The sequence below is a fragment of the Lutra lutra genome, chromosome 8, assembly GCF_902655055.1.
Source record: "Lutra lutra chromosome 8, mLutLut1.2, whole genome shotgun sequence".
Taxonomy (NCBI): domain Eukaryota; kingdom Metazoa; phylum Chordata; class Mammalia; order Carnivora; family Mustelidae; genus Lutra; species Lutra lutra.
The window spans coordinates 52,754,881-52,769,944 of record NC_062285.1 but is presented as its reverse complement, the minus strand read 5'-3'; the positions used below and the strand labels follow the sequence as shown (position 1 = coordinate 52,769,944).

The window sequence follows — 15,064 nt, the reverse complement described above, 5'->3', positions numbered from 1 at the left end:
TTTTTTTATTTTTTAAAAGATTTTATTTATTTATTTGACAAAGAAAGAGATCACAAGTAAGCAGAGAGGCAGGCAGAGAGAGAGAGGAAAGCAGGCTCTCTGCTGAGCGGATAGCCCAATGAGGGACTCGATCCCAGGATCCCAAGATCATGACCTGAGCCAAAGGTAGAGGCTTAACCCACTGAGCCACCCAGGTGCCCCTAAAATAGAAAACTCTTTTAAAGATGAAAACTATTTTCTTAAACCTTGTCTCTCTTTTTTTTTAAGATTTTATTTATTTATTTGACAGACAGAGATCACAAGTAGGCAGAAACAGGCAGAGAGAGAGGAGGAAGCAAGCTCCCCACTGAGCAGGGAGCCCGATGCAGGGCTTGATCCCAGGACCCTGAGATCATGACCTGAGCTGAAAGCAGAGGCTTTAAACCACTGAGCCACCCAGGCACCCCTTAAACCTTGTCTCTTAAAGACAGCATTAATGAATGGAATAAATGAAAAACATTTTGGAACAAGGGTTACCACCTAGAGGATACAAGAAAGAGCATGGTACCATGTAAAGCTCTAGGAGCCACTGGAGTGAGGAATAACAGATTGAGGAAGTTAAGCAGGCTTGAGAGTATCTTTTCACTTCATTAAAATTATCTATTGTAGTTATTATGGTGTGCCCCTTTAGTTCCTAGGAATATCAAAGTTCTTCAAAAAAATCATTGTCACTGGAGTCCAGTGAAGATGACAGTAAACCTTGGGGTTTAGTCGTAGTAACTGGGCATACAGTGAGAGATGATCCTGCCGTCATCCTTGGAGAAAGTGAGTATTTTACAGGACAAATGAGAGCCAGCCATAGCACAAGCTAATTGATTTTTGCCAGGAAATTGAAAAGCATATTGCCTTCTATCCATTTATATAAGAGATACTCAAAACCAAAAGTTTTTAAGGATGTTAGTAACACTAAGTGTGATAGCTAATGAAAAACTATAGAACAACTATTAAGCCAATGCAAAAATTAGTGAGTTCTTAAGCCTCAGTTTCAAAATATGCATTAAAGAGACATAAATGGAAATTTAAGAGGGAAAAAAATTCTTTCTCTGTGGAAGCCAAGAATGAAAGTTTAAATGTAAACTAAACAGTTAACTATTTCGTGGTGTAAATTGTGTGAATTAATACCCAATGGCACCGGCCCTTATAAAATATGTGTCAATAATCTTGAAAAAAGACACAGTACATTACAGGAATTTTAGCACAGATTCAATTAAAGTGGCATAGTGAGTTGAAGGAAACCATGATAGGGATGAAGTTTATAGATGATACCTTTGTAAATGTATACAAAATTTCTAAGTGAGTATCTTTTTCCTTGAAATTTCATTTTCAGGAATTATTACAAAATCATGTAATAATGTTCATAAAAACCTGTTTTTTGGAGACATTTCAACCTTTGTAGAAAACAAAGATTCACAAAAGTGTGTTGGAAATTGATTCAAAACTTTAGCTATTTTCATACAAATTTTTGAAATAATAAGAATTTGCCAAAATAAAGAGCATCAGAAATGATGAATACCCAGATTTGTATCGACATGGATGGGACTGGAGGAGATTACGCTGAGTGAAATAAGTCAAGCAGAGAGAGTCAATTATCATATGGTTTCACTTATTTGTGGAGCATAAAGAATAACATGGAGGACATTGGGAGATGGAGAGGAGAAGTGAGTTGGGGGAAACTGGAGGGGGAGACAAATGATGAGAGACTGTGGACTCTGAGAAACAAACTGAGGGTTTTGGAGGGGAAGGGAGTAGGGGTTGGGTGAGCCTGGTGGTGGGTATTAAGGAGGGCATGTATTGCGTGGAGCACTGTGTGAGGTGCATAAACAATGAATTTTGGAACACCAAAAAAAAATTAAATTACATTAAATTTTAAAAACTGGAATTGCATAAATACAGTGGACTGAAATTAAATAGAATTAAATGAAGTATATTTTATAATAGAATATGTAAAAGTATTTATATTTTAAGAAAGAGAGTATAGATAGGTGTGTAGAGAGTATATTCAATAATTTTAATTTGATTCTGAACTTAGTGATAATGAGGTATTACAATGTTTTCCATACTTAAACAGACTGAAATATGTGAGGTTTTTTTCCAGCTGTGTATCATTGGTCCCAACATTTCTTCATATGAAGCAGATAAATTGTGCATTAAAATACTCTCTGTATCACGTGTCCGGTGGACACTGAGTGTAAATTACATACCTCCAGAGAAACTTAAGAAGAGAGTCAGAGGAGTGAGCCAACAATTTAGAAGTTGCATGTTAAAACATGAAACAAGACATAAACACATGCTTGGTCATCATGCCACAATGCAAAATACAAGTCACAGATGGATCAGCAGCGCCTGATGGAGTCCAGATCACTCCAGATCAACTGTTATAGATTTACATTTTATCATGACCAAATCTTCAAGAAAAGGCATAAAACAAACTAAATTGAGATATTCATCTTTGAAATAAAGAAGAAATGCTAGATATAAGAAGAAATCATAATTTTGTTGAATCACAATCTAATCACATGAGAAAATCCATTCTTGGGTATAGATTAAAGCTGTGAGGGAAAAGAAAATGAGATGGTAGAATAATTTGTTTAAATATGTTTAAAAATCTGGGCGCCTGGGTGGCTCAGTGGGTTAAGCCGCTGCCTTTGGCTCAGGTCATGATCTCAGGGTCCTGGGATCGAGTCCCGCATCGGGCTCTCTGCTCAGCAGGAAGCCTGCTTCCCTCTCTCTCTCTCTCTGCCTGCCTCTCCGTCTACTTGTGATCTCTCTCTGTCAAATAAATAAATAAAATCTTTAAAAAAAAATATGTTTAAAAATCTACCACAAAACTTCCAAAAGAATAAAATAAAATAAACAATTAAGTAGCCAGAGTATTGGCAATATCAATTACTAATTTATAGAAGAAACCACATGTTCCTTTGTATGCTATCTCAGGTGGTCACTGTTTATTGCCATCTAGCTTTGACACACTCTATTCAAATAAGATATCTCTAAATTTTATGTCAAACTGAATAAAATTTAGTAGTTAGTGATGATAAACCACACAGTAACAACCTTCATCTTATTGGGGTTGACAGATGATCCTCAACTTCAATTCCAATTTTTATATTTCTATTTCTCCCTTATATGTTGAGTATAACTGGGAATCTGACCATCATATCCCTCACTTTAGTTGACTCTCACCTTAAAACACCAATGTACTTTTTCCTACAGAATTTTGCTTTATTAGAAATTTCATTTACATCTGCATGTATCCCTAGATACTTGTACAACATAGCAACAGGTGACAAGGTCAATTACATATAATATTTGTGTTATTCAAGTTTTTTCATTGACATCTTTGGAGTAACAGAATTTTTTCTCTTGGCTACAACGTCCTATGACTGCTATGTAGCCATCTGCAAACCCCTGCATTATGTGACCATCATGAACAACAGAGTCTGCAAGAGACTTGTCCTCTGCTGTTGGATGACTGGCTTGTTGATCATATTCCCACCACTTACTCTGTTGCTAAATTTGAAATTCTGTGATTCAAATGTCATTGATTATTTTTTCTGTGATGCATCTCCAGTCTTGAAGATTTCATGCTCAGATGCATGGCTCAGAGGGCAGTTGGCTGTTTTCTGTGCTGTGCTGACCTTCATTCTGACCCTTCTGTGTGTTCTTCTGTCTTACATTCACATCATCAAGATCATTCTACAATTCCCCTCTGCCCAACAAAGGAAAAGAGCTTTTTCTACTTGTTCCTTTCATATGATTGTTGTTTCCATCACCTATGGAAGCTGTATCTTCATCTATGTCAAACATTCAGCAAAGGAATCGGTGACTATTAATAAGGTCAGGGCAGTGCTAATGTCATCCATAGCTCCCATGTTGAACCCATCCATTTACACTCTAAGAAACAAACAAGTGAGACAAGGCTTCAGTGAGTGCTTCAAAAAAATTGCATTAGTCTCAAAAAAGTAAACAAATGCTCAAGTTCATAAATAAAATAACAAGCTAAGCATAAACCATCAAACTCTTAATCTCTTTGTCTCTTTTTAACATGATCTCTATTTAGGTTAACTTTCTCAAACATTTTTTTCTTCTGGAATTAATATATTTCACCACCTGAGTTCACTCCTTTAACTCCCCACCCTGCAAACAAACCCAAGACCCCAATCAGAAGACATGATAATAATTTTCTATTAAATGTAAGCCTGATGTTACTTCTAATCTCACAAACAAAATTGCAATACAGAAAAATAAAACAAATGAGTACCGAACAAGGAAATAAATAGTTTATTTTATATTTACTTGGACTTGTAAAAAAAATTGATTTAAAGTGCTCCTCTAATCATCTAATCTAAGTGTTGCTGAATTTTAATTGACTAATAAAATTTATTGAGTACCTAGTGTTGGCAGGTCAAGTTCTAAGCAAAAAAAAAAAAAAAAATTAAGTAGTCATATGCACAGTATGGAGCCCAACACAGGGTTTGAACTCATGACCTTGAGATCAAGACCTGAACTGAGATCAAGAGTCAGAGGCTTAACCAACTGAGCCACCAAGGCACTCCTCTAGGTAGAAATTTTTAATTAGTAACATCCCTGATTGTACATAGCTCAGTAATTTTTTTTTTAAAGCAGCACTGGGGAGTGGGTGGTGGGAGAAGGGGTTAAATGGGTGATGGGTATTAAGGAGGACATTTGTGATAAGCACTGGTTTTTATATGTAAGTGATGAATCACTAAATTCTACACCTGAAACTAATATCACACTGTAGGTTAACTAACTGGAATTTAAATAAAAACTTGAAAAAGAAAAAAAAAAGCACCACTGGCAAAAGCTGATATGATATAATTGAAAAGTAAAGAAAATAAGAGTAAATACATTCCAAATAAATGTGTCTTAAGTGGAAGTAGAATTTGATATCTAGGATCCTGGAGTTTATTTGTAAATACACACACACTCTCATAAAATGCTGAAATTTTAAAAGTAAAAGATTCACAGGCTATACAAAATACATATGTTTTAAATGTGAGAAAAAGCTATTTTCTAAAAAGATACGATAAGTTCAGTGTCAAAATGTTAATTGCTATTGAGGAATTAAAGAAGTTGTTAAAATTATGAAAAATATTCAATTGTTTAAAGTACAAATATTCAAATTCAAAATGTAGTTAAATTAACCAATAAATTTTTTATATCATGAAAACAGAATTTCAAAAGAAATCTAGAAAACAAATTATCAATATACATGGAAGCCTAAGATAATTGAAAAGGAATTCCAAATGAAAAGTTATAATTAAAATAATAGTTACTTTTTTTTCATGAAGGAAATGGCATATAGATTAGAAGACCACAAAATGTACATCAGTTTTTCTTAAAATTTCTTTTTTTTTTAATTAAAGCTCATAAAACTACTATGTAAATTTTCATATTGGTAAGTTTTCTCTTGCCTTTCTGGCATCCAGGCCTTAATGACCATCCTTTTGGACTGGTATCTCTAGAATATGGCACTTACAGTTGCCTTTGTTAAAAAGAAAAGAAAAAAAAAAAAAACAAGTCTCTCTTCCTCATTTTTTCATTCCATTTCCACTATTTTTCACTTAGGTCTCAGCATGAATGTCATTCATTTACAGGCTATCTCTTCCTCTCCCACCACACAAACATACAAACTAAATCTGGAGAAACTCTTTATCCTACCTGCTGTTTTGACCTCTCTTCTTTAGTACTAATTCACTAAAATTTTGTTTATATTGTATATCTAAAATCTTCTAGAAAGGCAAACTCTACTTTTTATGCATACTTAACTATATATAAAACCTAGTAAATAAATGATATTGAATATATTATTTTCAAATATACTGAATGAGAAAGCATCAGAATTACTGAAAAAAATTATTACTTATTAAAGAAAAATGCTAATTTCTGTCAAAAAATTCATAAAAGAATCAAATGGGTAAAATATGCTATACATTTTTAAAGAACTTTAAATCAAGATTTAACTACCCTGCTATATTTGATTTTGATTTCAAGATATGGAAAAAAATTAACAAAAGTTGTCATTTACTGAGAGACCAATTTAGGCTAACTTTACATGAGCTACAATATTATCTAGCTATGAATTTCCTTTTTTTATGAATTTACTTTAATACACACACATGCACATGCATATTATTTCAATGGATAATCTTCCAAAGACCACTGGAGTTGGTTTTTAATCTTTGTTTCATAGATTGGTAAACTGAGATGTGGGACTATTAGGTAGTGTTAATAAGTGTTGGAGTCAGGGTTCAGTCCTGTTTCATGTCATTCCAGGTCTGTAATTTCTATAGGATACGGCACTGCTTTTTCAGAATTGCACACATAATCATCAAAATTACATCAAGGAACATCTTAAGAAATTTTATTTTATCTAAAATACTCAATGATGGGGCGCCTGGGTGGCTCAGTGGGTTAAGCCGCTGCCTTCGGCTCAGGTCATGATCCCAGGTCCTGGGTTCAAGCCCCACATCGGGCTTTCTGCTCGGCAGGGAGCCTGCTTCCTCCTCTCTCTCTCTGCCTGCCTCTCTGCTTACTTGTGATTTCTCTCTGTCAAATAAATAAATAAAATCTTTAAAAAAAAAAATAAAAAAAATAAAATACTCAATGATTAGATCCAGAAAGTGGAATAAAATCTAAACAAATAGAGGTTGATAATTTTATAATTGGATAGAATTACTCAAAATCAAAATATCATTATTTGATGAACAATTTATGATGTAAAAATTAAATTACTTATTGAAATGCCACATTTTGTTGACTATCTTGCAAAATGTATGATTTTTAAAATATGTAATTGAATAAAGAAAAGCTAATAATCTACTATATAGTAATAAGGAAGAGGCAAACACCACTTAAAATGTAATTCAGAGACTTCCAGGGAGGATGGCAGAGTAAGAGAATCCTAAGCACACCTCATCCCAAGGATACACTTAGATAATAGCCACATCAGTGTAAATAACCCAGAAAATGACCTGAAGACTGGCATAACAGACCCTCCACAACTAATGGTAGAGAGGAGGCCACATCAAAAATGGTAGGGAAGGGTGGCCACTCAGTCAGGAATAAAACTGACTGCAAGACTGCCTACAAGAGGGAGAGACATACAAAACAAGCCTATAGAAAGGATAAGGCAGACCCCACACCAGGCATCTCAGGCAGGGGAGACACACACTGGGAAGATGAATCTCCATAACATTTGGCTTTGAGAACCAGAGGGGCATAACTTTAAGAGTTTTTATAATCAATACAGCTTACCACCTGGAACTTTAAAAATCAGCAGGCTTGGCTCTGGGAGAGCAGCAGGGCAAAGCAAACTGATTCCCTGCCATTAAAGAAACAGTATAAAAAAACAGCACCACTGAGATACAATATAAAAGCAACAGTTTGAAAAACGCTGGTAATATGGGAAGGAGATTTAATTACTAATCTCAGAACATGCCCTGGAGGGGCAGGGATCTTTAGGAGTCTTCTCCAAGAACAAAGAGTGGGCAGGCACTGTTTCCCTCCACCATCATTCACAGACAACTGCAGAAGCCAGTCCAAACACTCTCTACCTAGCTTGCTAACAGTGCGTCCCATGCCCAAGTTTTCCTGCAACATGCCCCCTCCAACCTAACCTTGACAGGCACTCCACAAAGCAGATCCAGGACTCCTCCCACAGCAGACTGGCACAAATCTTGCTAACACCATGCACCCCACCCTCATGTTCTCCTGCAGACCAGCCCTCAGCAGGAGTCCATCCAAAGCAGGACCACAAGTGTAACACTGTGCAAGCAGCCCTAACAGTGGCCAACACCACTCTAAAGTGATTCCTACCCAGGGCCAAGGGAGAGAGAACCACATATGCCAGTCCAACTGTGACCCAAGCACGGGGCTAGGGGCAGATATCTGGTCTGACTGCAGGCCAGGCCCACAAATGAAGGCCTTTCAGGAATAAGCTATGGAAAAAACCCTGCCATTTGGTGTGACCACAGCTCTGGCAAATGCCTGATTAGACCCAACTGAAGCCCAAGGCAGCCACAGACTGGCACATTAACAACACAGGAACTAAACTTCCTCAAACTGACAAAGTGAGCCATTGAAGATGACTAAACTGAAGGCAAACATGGCTCAGCCACAACAATAGGTGCACACAATACACATAGGAGACACCCCTAAAGCACCAGGTTCTGGTGAACAGGGGACACTGCATTGCAGTGTATGACAGGACCTCTTCTTCATACAGCCACTACTTCTAAGAACAGGAGATGCACCTAAATTTCCTAACACAGAGAAACAGACAGAGAGTTAGGCACAATGAGGAAAGAGAGGAATATGTCCCAAAGGAAAGAACAGGAAAAATCATAGCAAGAGAGTTAAATGAAATGGAGATAAGCAATATATTGATAGAGAATTTAAAGTAATGGTCATAAAGATACTCACTGGACTTGAGAAAACAGTGTAGGACCTCAGTGAGACCCTCAACAAAGAGAAACTATTAAAAAGAACCATGTAGTGATGAAGAACTCAATAACTGAAATAAAAAATACACTAGAAGGAATAAATAGTAAATAAGAGGAAGCTGAAGGATGAATCAGCAATCTAGAAGACAGAGTAATAGAAAACGATCAAGTTGAATAGGAGAAAGAAATAAGAATAATTAAAAAAAAGAGAGGGGCGCCTGGGTGGCTCAGTGGGTTAAAGCCTCTGCCTTCGGCTCAGGTCATGATCCTACGGTCCTGGATTGAGCCCCACATCAGGCTGTCTGCTCAGCAGGGAGCCTGCTTACCCCTATCGCTCTGTTTGCCTCTCTGCCTACTTGTGATCTCTCTCTGTCAAATAAATAAATAAAATATTAAAAAAAAGAGAATAGAATAAGAGAACTCAGTAACACCATGAAGCATAATAGCATTCTCATTATAGGAATCTCAGAAGGAAAGGGGAGATAAAAGGGGGCAAAAAAATATTATTTGAAGAAAAAAAGATGAAAACTTCCCATATCTGGGAAAAGAAATAGAAATCCAGATCCAGGAGGCATAGAGAGCACCCAATAAAATCAACAAAAAGTTCACACAAAGACATGTACTAAGTAAAATTATGGCAAAAAGTAGAAATAAATAAAGAATTCTAAAACCAACAAGAGAAAAGAAAACAGTTACATAAAAGGGAAATCCCATAAGGCTATCCCCTGAAACCTGGCAGATTAGAAGGCAATGACATGATGTATTCAAAGTACTAAAAGGAAAAATACCTGCAACCAAGAATACTCTAGCCAGCAAGTTTAATTTTCAGAATACAAGAAGAGAATAGAGCTTCCCAACAAACTTCAAGGAATTCATCACCATGAAACCAGCCTTACAAGAAATGTGAAAGGGGATTCTTTCAATGAAAAGGAAAGATAAGCAGGAATTTTTCAAAAGTAAGAAGAGGGATGCCTGGGTGACCCAGTCCATTAAGTATCTGACTCTTGATTTTGCCTCAGGTCATGATCTCAGCATTCTGGGATTGAGCCCCATGTGGGGCTCCACACTCAGCATGGAGTCTGCTTGTCCCTCTTCCACTGTTTCTCCCCCACTCCTGCTCATTCTCTCTCTCTCTCTCAAATAAATAAATAAATAAATAAATCATTTTAATTTTTTTTTAATTTAAAAAAATAAGAAGTACAAAACCAATAATTTTAAGTACACCTATGAAAATCAGTTGAGGGATTCACAAAAAAAAAGGATTTAAAGTATAACACCATGTATGTAAAATAGAGGAGCACAGGGGGAGTAAAAACTTAGTGTTTTTAGAACTTAAAGTGACCATCAACTTAATATTAGACTGCTATGTACATAAAATGTTGCATATAAACCTAATGGCAACTTCAAATCAAAAAACCAGTAATAGGTAAAAAATTAAGAGAAAGTAATCCAAATATTTGACTTAAAAAAAAAAAAGCCATCAAACCCCAAAAGAAGAGAGCAAGAGAAGAAAGGAACATAGAACTACAAAAATAACCATAAAACAAGTAACAAAATGGCAATAAGTACACGCCTATCAATAATTACTTTGACTGTAAACAGACTAAACACTCCAATCAAAAGATACAGAGTGATGAAATAGACAAAAATGTAAGACCCATCTACATGCTGCCCACAAGAGACTTCTTTCAGACCTAAAAACAAGCAAATTGAAAATGAGGGGATAGAAAAAGTGTTTATCATGCCAGTGGAAGTGAAAAGAAAACTGGGGTAGCAATACTTATATCAGAAAAAAATGATTTTAAAACAAAGACTATAACAAAACACAAAGAAGGAAACTACATAACCATAAATAGGACAATCCAACAGGAAAATATAACAATTGCAAATATTTATGCATCTAACATGGGAGCACCCAAATACATAAAATATTAATAACAAACATAAAGGATATAAATGATAGTAATAAAATAATAGTAGGAGACTTTTACATCCTACTTACATCAATGGACAGATCATCTAAACAGGTAATTTTTAAGGCAAAAATGACTTTAAATGACATATTGGTCCAGATGGATTTAATGGATATATTCAGAATATTCCACCCTAAAATAGCGGAATATACATTCTTTTGGAGCATATAGAACATACTCCAAAATAGATCACACATCAGCCACAAGATAAGTCTCAACAAATTAAAAAAGATCAAAATCATACCACACATCTTTTTCAACCACAACATCATGAAAGAAGACACTAACCACAAAAAAAAAAAAAAAAAATCTGGAAAGCCACAAATTTACCCACATAGATGTTAAATAACATGCTATTAAACAAGAATAGATCAACCAAGAAATCAAAGAGAAAATTAAAAAAATAATAATGGAGACAAATGAAAATGAAAACACAATAGTCCAAAATCTTTGATATGCAGCAAAAGCTGTCCGAAGAGGGAAGTTTACAGCAATGCAGACTACCTCAAGAAGCAAGAAAAATCTAGAATAAACAACCTAACCTTACACCTAAGGGAGCTAGGAGAAAGAACAAGTAAAATCTAAAACCAGTAGAAGAAAAGAAATAGTAAAAATTAGAAGGGAAATAAATGAAATAAAATTTTAAGAAAAGAATAAAACAGGTCAATGAAACCAGAAGCTGGTTCTTTTCAAAGATCAGCAAATTGGTAAATCTTTAGCCAGACCCATCAAAAAAAGACAGAGAGAACTCAAACAAACAAAATCAGAAATGAAAGAGGAGGGGCACCTGGGTGGCTCAGTCAGTTAGGCATCCAGCTCTTGGTTTCAGCTCAGTTCATGATTTCAGGGTCATGGGATCAAGCCCTGTGTCAGTCTCCATGTTCAGCTCAAAGTCTTCTTGAGACTTCTCCCTCTGCCCCTCACTCCACTCATGCATGCTCTCTCTTTCTCTTTCTTTCAAATAAGTAAGTAAAATCTTAAAAAATAATAAGAAGAAGAAATGAAAGAGGAGAATTAACAACCAACACCACAGAAATACAATTATAAGAGAATAGTAGGAAAAATTATATGCCAACAAACTGGACAACCTAGAAGAAATGGAAAAATTCCTAAAAACATATAACCTCCCAAAACTGTATCAAGAAGAAATAGAAAATTTGAACAGACCAATTACCAGCAATGAAATTGAATCAGTAATCAGAAAACTCCCAACAAACTAAAGTCCAGAGCCAGATGGCTTCCCAGGTGAATGTTACCAAATATTTAAAGAACAGTATATACCTATTTTTCTCAAACCACTCCAAAAAATATAAGATGAAGGAAAGCTTCCAAATTCATTCTATGAGGCCAGAATTACTCTGGCTCCAAAACCAGATAAAAATGCCCCAGGAAAAGAGAACTACAAACCAATATATCTGATATACATAGATGCAAAAGTCCTCAACAATGATGATTCACAGACCTGTACCCCTGAAGCAAATAATACATTACATGTATAATATACATTATAATTATATATATATATATTATATATATATATAATTATATGTATATATATTATATGTATAATATATATTATATTATATTATATTATATTATAATATATAATATTATATTATATAAATATATATATTATATGTATAATACATTATACATATAATAATACATTACATACATTACAATAATACATTACATTACATTAAAAATTAATAAATTGAAAATCAAAAATTTTAAATCCTTAACAAAATATTAGCACACCGAATCAAACAATACATTTAAAAATCATTCACTGTGATCAACTAGGATTTATTCTCAGGATGTAAGTGTGGTTCAATATTTGCAAATCAAGAGATGTGATACATCACATCAATTAGAGCAAGGACAAAAACCATATGACCATTTCAGTAGATGCAGAAAAAGCATTTGACAAAGTACAACATCCTTTCATGATAAAACCCTCAACAAAATAGGTTTAGAAGGAACATACCTCAACCTAATAAAGGCTGTATATGAAAAAATCCACAGCTAACATCATACTCTGTGGTGAAAAACTGAGAACTTTCCCCGTAATATCAGGAAGTCAAAGATGTCCACTCTCATCCCTTTTTCAACATGTACTGGAAGTTCTAGCCACAACAATCAGACAAGAAAAACTAAGTAAATAAAAGGCACCCAAATTCGTAAGGAATAAGTAAAACTTTAACTGTTTGCAAATGACATAATACTATATATATAAAAAACCCTAAGGAGTCCACCAAAAAACTACTAGAACTGATAAATGAATTCAATAAAGTCACAGGATACAAAATCAATGTATATAAATCCTTTGTATTTCTATACACTAATAATAAAGTAGGAAAAAGAGAATTTAAGACAATCCTAAGGATAGGCACCTTCTCCTTGCTTCTTCTTGGGGTTTTGGCCTTGCTCTCTCCCTGTAAAGAGTCTGGACATGTCCATGTGGATCTTTTCTGGTGGGGTCTGTAGTGCTCTTGGGTCCATATTAAGTCTCTGCAGGGACAGAAGCAAGAGCCATGAGATCACCAGCACCCACAAGGTCACTTCCAAGTAGAGGAGAATGAGAATATCACCATGGTAAAAGACATCTGGCTTTTGGAAAATGTGATTGATTGTATGAAGGAAACCTTCCCAACTGGTCCAAAGTCTCAACAGTATTCTGGTGCTTATGGTTCCTCAGTTTCTGATGAAGAATTGAAAAGAAGAGTGACTGAGGAGCAGGCATTGGAGCAAACCAAGAAAGAGTCAGAAAATCAGGAACAACTAAAGCAAGGCAAAGAACTGAACTGAAAGGACTTTTGCCAATGAGCAGTTAACCAGAGCAGTTCTTCACAGAAGGATATCAAGTGAAGAAGAACAAACCAAGGAAGCACCTGGCTAAACAACTGGAAGAGAAAGATCAAGTGATAAAAAGGCAGGATGTATTCTATAAAGAGCAACTGGCTAGAGGAGAGGAGCTCAGAATTCTACAAAGTTACCATTGGAAAAATATCAGAAAGTTGCTGAAGACAGGGAAGCAAAGTTCAAGCAATATGAGTTTCATCCTGGCTGGGCTGATATGCAGACCAAAATTCTCCAGCTGTAGTAACATGTCTGATTTGGGAATCAGGGTAACACTGACCTGATATAAATGAATTTGGAAGTGTCCCTGTCTTCAAATTTTTAGCACTCTTTGAAAAGGACTGGTATTTATTCTTTGAATGTTTAGAAAAATTCACCAGTGAAGCCATATTTACAATTTCCCTTAGGTTTATTTTTTGGAACATGAGTAATTTTTAAGTGTGCTGTTCAGTTTCTAGATACTTTGCTGGAGATCCCTCTTTTAATACACAATTTTAAGAGCACATTTTGTGAAAGTTGAATGTTCTTGCACTAAGATTTGTTTTATGGTTCAGAATATAGTTTATCTTTACAAATGTTCAATGTACATTTAAAATGAATATTCTTCTCTTATTGGGTGGATTATTCTATAGATGTCAGTTAAACCTCACTGTTTCATAAGTTTACAAGTCCTCATTTTCCTTGTTAATCTTCTGCCTAGTTGTTCTATCCATTAGTCATTAGTCGATAGCATTGTTCAAATCCTCCATATCCTTACTGATTTTCTGCTTATTTGTTCTTCCAGTTATTGAGAAAGGAGTATTGAAATATCCTATTATGTATTTGTCCATTTTTGCTTACATTCTATCAGTTTTTGTTTCAGATAATTTGAAACTCTATTATTAAGAGAATAAAATCTGAGAATTTCTATGCCATTTTAATAAATTGATCTCCGTCATTTTGAAATGACCTTCCTTATTTCTGATATTAAACTTTGTCCTAAAATCTAGTTGTCTAGGGGCACCTGGGTGACTAGTCAGTAAAGTGCCCAACTCTTGTTTTTGGCCCTGGTCATGGTCTCAGGGTCATGAGATAAAGCCCCATGTTGTGTTCCCCACAGTCTGCTTGAGATTCTTTCCCACTCCCCCCTCTGCCACTCCTTTCACTCTCTCCCTCCATCCAATAAATAAATCTTTAGAAATAAATAAATAACAAAACATTAAATATTATGACTAGAAATATATTATAGAAATGTATATAACCCATTAAAAAAAGATATATTCTAACACGGAGGACATGGGAAGATGGAGAGAAGGGAGTTGAGGGAAAATGGAGGGGGAGATGAACATGAGATACTATGGACTCTGAAAAACAATCTAAGGTTTTGAAGAGGTGGGGGTGGTAGGTTGGGGGACCCTGGTGGTGGGTATTATGGAGGTCATGTATTGCATGGAGCACTGGGTGTGGTGCATAAACAATGAATGTTGGAACACTGAAAAGAAATAAAATAAATAAAATAAAATAAAATAAAATAAAATATATAGATTTTTTTTCTTAATTTTATCTTATTTTAAACATTCTTTCTGCTTCAAAGAAATAGAATGGTGAGACATGCGAGCACAGAGATGCAGTTATGGCTTTTGTTGATATTTTTAAAGTTATATCTGTATTTAAACATTATCCTATGATACACATTTTTTAATTCTTACAGAGAAAATACTCTAAAATGTGATTTGTGAAAATCACACC

At 35.0% G+C, this 15,064-nt stretch overlaps 2 pseudogenes; both read left to right on the top strand.

Moving 5' to 3' along the window:
- Nucleotides 1–3,070: 3,070 nt before the first annotated feature.
- On the top strand, nt 3,071–4,005 carry LOC125107695 (olfactory receptor 6C2-like; annotated as a pseudogene).
- Nucleotides 4,006–10,510: 6,505 nt separating this feature from the next.
- Nucleotides 10,511–13,580, top strand: LOC125106880 (MICOS complex subunit MIC19-like; annotated as a pseudogene).
- Nucleotides 13,581–15,064: the final 1,484 nt, after the last annotated feature.